This window comes from Gossypium hirsutum, chromosome D12 (assembly GCF_007990345.1).
Source record: "Gossypium hirsutum isolate 1008001.06 chromosome D12, Gossypium_hirsutum_v2.1, whole genome shotgun sequence".
Classification (NCBI taxonomy): domain Eukaryota; kingdom Viridiplantae; phylum Streptophyta; class Magnoliopsida; order Malvales; family Malvaceae; genus Gossypium; species Gossypium hirsutum.
In genome coordinates, this window is record NC_053448.1 from 13708202 (window position 1) to 13717751 (window position 9550).

Below are 9550 nucleotides of genomic sequence, written 5' to 3' on the forward strand. Positions count from 1 at the left end.
TCCCTGTATTTTCTGGGTCTATTACCCAAATTGCCCTCCGTATTTAATAATGTCAAACAAGGCAAAGTTCCAATGGAGAAAGGCATCATTTTTTTTTTATAATTTGTGGTTGAAAAGGGAAACTCAATTGTACAAATTATTATCTTAATTGCATCATAATAGAAAAAAGTATAAAATTAATTACGTAACTAGTTTTGAAATTAAACTAACTCAGAAATGCGTTTAGATAATTTTTTAAATAAATATTTTAAATTTTAAATAAGTATAAATTAATTTTACTTTTTTTATTAGGACAGTATTATCAAGAGAGCTCTAACAATTTCTCCAAACAAATTTTAAACTCTTAATTATTATTGTATTGATAGTTTTAGGGTTAAAAAGCAAATTCCACACCATATTATGGTTTAATGTTAAAATTTATCACTGCATTTTATTTTAATTAATATTTATTATTATATTTTGATAAATATGATTAAATTTTTTACACAACTTTTATATTATTAAATTTTACAACTAAACTTTGAATTTTACTAATTTTTGTCACTAATCTTGATTTTGAATAAAATTTTACTAATTAATATTGATCTTGATAATTTGAAAATAAAAATTAACAAGAAAGTATTAATTCAAATATTTTTATCACATATTTATATAATAAGGTACACAAAAGCTAAAATTGCGACAAGTGGCTCATTTATTATATAAATATATGATAAAAATATTTATCTTTTATTTATATAATAAATATTTAATTAAATGGCAAGTTTTTTTTATTTAGATAAATATTTAATTAAATACAATAATTAGATAATGAATCCATTTTATTTAACTTAAATAATTATTTGTTATTTGTTATGAATATCTTATTAAGTGGATATACATCAAAATCAAGATAAGTTTTGATGTACTTTAAATTCTAATAGTTATTTGAAGTAGATCTCTGTTTCATTTATACTTCTTATGCCTATAAATAGAGACTTTGGAGAAGTTTTGTAAATATTCCGATTTGATCAATAATCCTTATGTGGGTGATGATGATATTAAAGATCTTTATGTATATTTTACTATGATTTATTTATTATATCATGTTTATTATAATTGAACACTAATCATGAAAAACATGAATAGATAGATTTTGATTTGAAATCCATGCATGTTTGCTATGGTGATTATGAAATAAAGAATTTTTTTGGACGTTTATAAGTTCATCCTAGTAAATCTATTTCATTCCCCGAAATGAACGCAAAAGAAAATATAAACCAATATTATTTCAATATTTGGTAGTATATTGGTAGTACAAAATTAGTCAAAAGCTCTAGAAGAGTTGATTGAACGCATAATGGTTTAGAGAAATTATTGATTGAACGCCTTTGGTTTATGTCTAAACCATTACTTATGAGAACTAAACTTCATATTTTAACATGAGATTATATTGATTTACGTGTTGTATATATAAGGCCAATAAGTTATAAATACTCCCAATTACAACTGGTTTTTAGTCAAGAGCTAAATATTTCTCATCTTTGAATTTTTGTACGTGTGTATATATTCCAATTGCTCCACCACAACGCACAAAGATGAGTGAATCCTTAAAAAAAATTCAGAATATATATTAATTACAAGTCTCCTTATATTTTGAATGTATTGGAGATTCAATTATGACATGATCTATGATTACTATTTTGATTCGATAGTTTTCCCGACATTAGGGAGAGAGAAATAATAACTTTTAATGAGTTAGGGGGAGAGTAATTGGAACCAGAAGTTTAAGAAGGATAACTCATTACAAGTTCCAAATATGAAAATTCTCATAAAAGAAAATAATAAATCTAAATGGTCAAATAGTAAAGGTGGGTGCTCCAGAAGAGACTGAAAACATGACTAATAAGTAAAACTCCAGAAGAGATTCAGGCACCTGAAATTGAAGATTAAAATAGTGAAAATAAGAGATCTCGATAATTATGTCAAATTGAGAAAATGTCGAACTGATAATAAAAGTGGTCAACAATGGTTTTGCACGTAATATTCTTGCTGAAATGATGAAATAAAAGGAGGATCTTAAATAAATCTATTGAGAAATATAGATATGTAATAGATTGTTCAAAATAGAAAGACGCAACTCAAGTACAATTAAATTTGTGGAGTTTTTTGACTAGTAATCCAAACATCTAAAGGTATAAAGCCAGTGAGGGTGCAAATGAAGTAGCTTAGTAAAACAGAATAAAATATGAAATTTTTGCTAAGTCTTGACATTGATTATGAAAAGATATAATATTCTTTTGTGATAAATGCTATAACCTTTAGATATATTATTAAACTAACAAATCATAAAAGATTTAACTTGCGTCTAATGGTAGTTGTTATAACCTTTTATGAATCACTATATTGTAAAGTTTATATTAAAATCCTTGAAGAATTTAGAATGTCAGAAGCATATTGAAATTCTTGGGAAATTGTTCATTTATATGAATTGAAATAATTTGAACATATGTGGTAAATTTGACTTAGTGAATAATAGTTGAAGGGGAATCATAAAGTGATCCAAAATACCTATTTGTACTTTTATAGAAGGATCATGATTAAAATTTGCTATGATTATTGTTGAAATTCCTGAAGAGATCAAAATATGTTTTTTTCAAATTTTCACTCACTCGTGACTTTCAAAAGAATGATGATATAAATGCTTAGCAAATACATTCAAATAGTCATTTGAAACCGGTATTCAAGATTGAATACATAGAATATGAGAAAGTATGTGATGTTTTCGTGAGGGGAAGTAAATACGCGTTGTACTCTTTTTTCCCATTAAGTTTTCTTGATAAGGTTTTTAATGAGGCAACATATTATGTGTATTATAGATATGTGTACTATTTTTCCTTCACTAAAAATTTTTTTTCCCACAGGGTTTTTATCTTAGTAAGATTTTAACGAGACACATTATCTACCAATGGACATCTAAAGGAGAATGTTATAAATATATTATTAAGTGTATGTCCATCAAGATCAAGATAAATTTTGATGTACTTTAAATTCTAATAGTAATTAAAAGTAGATCTCTACTTTATTTACACTTCTTATGCTTATAAATAGAAACTTTGAAGAAGCTTTGCAAATATTTCAATTTGATCAATAAAATACACTTTCTCTTTGCTCTCCCATTCTCTTTTATTCTTTACTTTTTGTCTCTTTATTTTATAACATTATTGAAATTATTATTTATTTTATATTTTGATTTTAACACAAGTTTTAAAAATTAATTATCACATTTTTTAGAACAAAGTATTTTTTAAGAATGATGTAATTTATCTATTCATTACATTTTATCATTATTTTCAAATAACTTTGAAAATGATTATTATATAATTATATTATCCTAAATATTTAATTAGATAATCAGAGTTTTAAAGTTTAGATAAATATTTTATTAAATAAAAAATTAATTAGATAATTTATCCATTTTATGTAACTTAAATATTTATTTGTATATTATCTATTTTAAAATTTACTTTTAGCATAAACTGTTTTTTTAAATAATTATCAAATTGTTAAAAGAACTATTTTTTAAATCACGTAATTTATCTCTGTATTAGATTTATCATTATTTTAAAATAAATTTTAAAATAATTATTATATATTTATATTATCTTAAATAATATTATGCAAAAAATAAATTTTAATAATCAAATATTTAAAATAATCTATTTAAATAATTAATTTTAAGATTTAAAGCCAAAGTTATATATATAATTAAATAATCAAATATATATTAAATTTTATTTGAAAATTTAAATTATCTATTAGATTAGATTTTTTTCAAATAATCAGATATATTTTAACTTTCCTTTTTTTGTATGCAATTTCTATTTTTTTTTTTTGTATTCATTTTTTCATAATCTATTAGATTATATTTTTCAAAAAAAATTTATCAATTTTATTTTGCAGGATTACGTGATTTATTCAAAATTTTTTATCAAATTTAAAATGTGCTCTCTTTTTTACCTACTTATACCTTCCATTTTTCAAATTTGCTTTTATTGAGTCTTTTTTTTTTTGAATAAAGTCATTTTTCAAATATTTATTTAAATGGATAATTTTAATTTTTAATTTTTTTTATCTTAAACATAAAATATTAACTTAATAGTTAAATTATAGGGATATTTTTCATATTAAAAATATTAGTGTGTATTAATTATTAAAATAAATTCTATTCAATATAATATAGATAATATTATCTATAATTATTTTTCAATTAATATTACATTTATAAAGTTTCAACACTCTTATAAACACTTTTGGATATCAAATCAGATCAAAATACAACAAAATTTTAACTTAACATTGATTATTTTTGTACTTTTCTTTTTATCATTTTTTCCTGATAACTTTCATTGTAATATCTGTTGATAATGCAAAAGAAAAGGACAATCCCATATTGATTACGTATAAACTTTTAAGAGGGTTTATATATAGATTTGCTCCTTTCTTTCATTGAGTTAATGTAGCTAAGGGCCTAACATGCAAACCATCCGACTTGATTTGTGTCTATGTTGAAAACAAAATGATTGATTATAATATTGAAGGCAAGTGTTGGATTTATATATGATCTATACTATTATAAATTCTACAAACTGTTTAGTAATATTCAAAAGTTTTTTTTGTATTTTAATTTATAATATAACTTGATAATAATTAATTGCTCTAATAAAGTGACCATACTCTTACAACATTTTTAAAAGTTAGGTTTTTACTATCATTAGGCTATTTACATTTAGCACAATCTTATTTACTTTCATATTATTGAGAAATGCACTACTTTTTTTTCATAATCACTCTATTTAATTTTAAAGCAAATTAAATACACTTTTTAAAAGGTTGATGTGAAAAACAATAAGAATAACAATGAAAAGATTGGATTTTTGTATAATTGACTTTGCAAACTTGTTTCTTGTCTTCAATATGGAGCCCTTGGCTTGAATTTAAGTCTTCTAACTATCTTGGAGACATTAGAAATGAATTAGAGCCATTGCAACAATAAATTTGAGCACTAATTGCATTTTGTAGGCAAGTTGTACCTTGTATGATAGAAGTCTTTAAAAAGTGACCATCGGAACCCATTCTATCCCTACAACTGTGTTTGCATTGGTAGAAGTTTGAGGGTTTCAAGAGGGAGAGACTTGTAATGATACAATTGATCAATTGTATATATAGAAGGTGCAGGGGAATCCAAGGTAGCTCACTATCTACCTTGTTTTGGTAGAAATCTACCTATGTATCGCTAAAAGTCAAAGTACTTTTAAGAAATCAACTGATGAAATATATTTAATGACAAGTTTGATCATTTTATAACTTCGTAAGCACTTAAAAATAATTTTATAACATTTTATCATTTAATCACAAATTTTACTAAGTGAGAGTTTAATTTGATTTTGTTATATCAAAACATTTGAAAAATAAATTTAACAATCACTCCTTTTTTATATAAAAAATTTGTTAACTCCCCTCAGTTCAAATATTATTTTTAAGTTGAGCTCCTCGTTTAAAAAATAATTGATGAAAACATTTTTAAATATTATTTTCAACTTTCATAATGAAAACATTTTTAAAGATTAGTTGAAAAAAATTTAGTTTTCAAACCATAATATAAAAAAAACTCTTTTGCTTGTAGAAATAAAAATGCACTTTTTGCAAAGAAAATTTATTTTCTTCATTTGTTATACCAAAAAGCCATAAATCAGAACATTTGAAAAAGAACGAGTAAGATATTAGTACAAAGAGAAGAACAATAGAGGAGTAGATAAATAAGACAATAATAGGAAGTAAACGCATAATTAAAGAGAAACTAAATATTAACAAAGACTAGTAGAAAATAAAAAAAAACATGGTATCATGAAACAAACATAATAGTAGCCACAAGAAATCCAAAAAGAATATCCAAAGTAGCATGCACCAAAGATAACATCTAAAGCATAGCACCCTAGCAAAGTATCAAACAAACTAAACCTACAATCATAAGAGTGTCAAGCAAAGAAACAACTTAAGCGTTCGAAGCTGATGGGAAGGGAGAGGAAAGATTTTCTACTTGCTCATCCAAGATGTTGCACTGATCATTAACATGGGTTGTTAAAACATCAAATCGAGCATCAACATGCAAGGGCAGACCATGAATAACAACAAGAATAGAAAGGGTGTAAGGTGATGGAGGAGGTGCCAAAGCGGGAATATCCCTAGCTGGTGGTTAAGTTACGTCTTCTTATGGAGCGCTTTCCCTTTGTGGACCAGCAAAGACTTCCTAAGTGCGTTGTGGATTCCTAGCCTATACCCCACCGTTTTTAGCCCATCCACAAATTTGAGTAGTCGACACCAGGGATTTAAATTGCGGTCGCGGTCGCGTTTTCGGTCGCGTCGCGTTTGTCGCGGTCGTGGACATAACGGACGCTATTGCGGTCACTGCGGGTATCACGGTCGTGAATTTTTTTCAAATTCGCACAACTTACTGTAAAACATAGTAATTATAATTATAATTATAAAAAGTCACTTTTAATGATTTTTAGAGTGTTTTCTAACACTTATGAACCTTTATTAATATGACATGAGAACACAACTTTTATAATCATTAATTATTCTTATATTTTTACGAATTTTCTAAGAATGTTATATTAACTAATAACAAAGTAAAAAAAAAGGAAATATTAAACATTTATCATATTTAATAAGTTTGAAAGTTTTTATAGATAAAAGAATTGAGAATTCATACATGAGAGATGTCTTCAATATTTCTTGACAGCTTTGAAGATAGTGAAGATATAAACATTCTATACTGCAAAAGGAAAAAAGGAATAGATAAATTAATGAATAGATTCTCATTAATTATTCCTATTTCCTACCACTTATTCTCATCTCATTCTACTTTCATATATAATTTAACATGCTTCGATTCTTCATTATCTTTTCATAAATATACTTCATTCATTTATCTAAAGATATATATTATTTTAAATGTTTTAATATCATCAAAATTAAGAACAATAACAAAAGATTTCTTTAAAAAAAACATACCTTACAAATAATGATAGTGGCACGATTTAGTTTTCACCAATTAGTGGAATGACGAGGAAGATCAAATCCTTCACCTTCACCTTCACTTTGGGAGCGTTCTTGACTTGATTCTCTTGGCCTTTGTCCAAAAATATATCCAAAAAAAGTAACATTTTCACCTTGGTTTTTATTCAATTGATATGGAGGATATATTTGAGGAGGAGGATACATGAAAGGTGGAGGTGGGTGATACATTGGTGGAGGAGGATGCATTTGAGGCTGGTATGGCACACCATAATTAGGAAATGGTGGATAATAACCATATGGTTGTGGATAACCATGTGAAGGTTGTTCTGGTGGATAAAAACCTTGAGTGCTGGTAGATGAATCACTATACCCAAGGTTACTAGAACTCGATCTCCTACCAGATGAAGAGCCTATAGAAGTATGCTTCTTGCCTTTTCCCTTTGATGGAGCTCCAGGTTCACTTCTATCTCTCCTAGGTTCAGGAAACATATTTCCATCAAACTCTGATCTGTCACGAAAATGTCCACCAGTGGTACCACCCCCATATTCTCCTCCATACTGACTAGAAGACCTAATTTTACCTCTATCACCACTATATCCGTCATCCTCATCAATTGGACTTAAACCACCACCATCGGGTCCATCGCCACTCTGACTTGGAGTTGAACTAGAACTTGAATGAGACAAAACTTGTTGTTGCGATTGATCAACATCCATTTCATCATCAGAGGTATCCACAGGCAACACACCGGCATTTTCACCATCTAACAATGGATTCTCTTTCTCATGAAGCCATTCTGATAGTGGATCAACATCTTCAAAGATATAATCAAGGCTGATAGGTTTAAAACTAGCATTTATATCATCAATGCTCATTCTTTGGTGATGCCTCATCTTAAGCCTCATATTATAATAGGTAAACACTAGTTTTTCAAGTTTTTTATACTTTAACCTATTTTTTGCCTTGGTGTGAATATAACTAAATGTGCTCCAATTTCGTTCGCAATTTGATGCTGAAGTTGTTTGACTAAGCACTTTAATTGCTAATTTTTGTAATTTGGGAACACATGTGCCGTATATCATCCACCACTCAGCTGCATAATATTATTTAAATTTCAAAATAACTTTAAAATGTACAATATAATTAAATAATATAAATTAAAATAAATAATTTAATTAACTGTTTACCTGGATTCATTTGCTTCCAAGCTCTTTGTGCTTGTGGAGTACCGAATGTCTCATGTTTATCTCTAAATAGTAACAACTGCATAAATAAAAGATAGAGTAAAAATAAAAATAAAAATTCTATTTCAAATTATTTAACTAAGTTACAAATAATAGTAGTTGAATCTAACCTGATTAACCATTCTGACTTGAGTATCCATAGAATGTTCTAATCTTTCAATTACTGATCGTGTACCTTCTAATGTTTCTATTAGTACATTCTCAGAATGCTCCACCCCAAATTGAAATTGAGGGTTGAGAAAATAACCTAAGTATAATTTATAAGAATATCATCAAATAATAATCTAAAGCTTAAAATAATAAAATATAAAAATAGTTCTTAATTATATGAAACATTTTATCTTACCAGCTGAATGCAAGTCGGAATGCATAAAATTCCATCTATTGTCAATAATCTTTTCATACTCTGTGAAATATCGACAATTTTGTTGAATTGCTCGTTTAGCTCTATCAACAGCCTCATAAATAAAGGCCATCGTTGGTTTTTCATCGCTATCCACAAGTCTCAATACTCTTACTAAGGGCTCATAAAATTTTATGAGGTCATTGGCTTTTTTCCAAAAATCTTTTCCCAAAACAATTTTTTTGGCTTCATAAGCAGGCCCTGACTTTTGCTTTCCCCATTTTGATTCTTTAAATTCCTATATATTCATAAGAAAAATTTTAAAATAATATAATGTAAATTATTTGGAACTAATAAAATCACTAAAGGTTACTATATTTAAGTAATTATATTAACTAATTATAAAATACTGACCTTTGAATTAAACATTTCTCTCAAACCTTGCTTTTGTCTTGTTATCTCTTCAAGTTGAATGAAATGAGTTGCAAATCGAGTAAGAGCGGGTCGAAGTATTTGTTTCCCTCGTGTATACTTCTTCATCAAATCAACAGTCCAAATGTGATTGTATATAAAGCAAGTCACTTTCTTTGCCTCATCTAACACTTTTGCTACACTGGGCCTTTTCCCAATATCTTCAAGGCATAAATCTAAACAGTGAGCTGCACATGAGGTCTAATATAGATGTTGTCTTTTCAACATTAATTTTTTTTTCAGCAGCTTTCATTGCTGCCTCATTATCAGTCACTATTTGGACAATGTAATTTTCTCTAATTTCTTCTACAACTGAATCTAACAAACGGTAGTAAAATTCAGCATCTCTACTACGGACACTTGAGACATCTACCGATTTCCAAAAAATGGTTCCTTTACTGCAATAAATAAGGAAATTAATGATGTGCA

General features: G+C 26.9%; 1 long non-coding RNA gene across 1 annotated transcript; it reads right to left on the reverse strand.

The window, feature by feature from the left end:
• Positions 1-8895: 8895 nt before the first annotated feature.
• LOC121224694 (uncharacterized) lies at positions 8896-9172 on the reverse strand. The gene is made up of 2 exons (XR_005922433.1): positions 9065-9172; positions 8896-8948 (listed from the first exon to the last, which is right to left on the reverse strand). It is a non-coding gene; the product is annotated as an uncharacterized lncRNA (long non-coding RNA).
• Between the last annotated feature and the right edge of the window lie 378 nt (positions 9173-9550).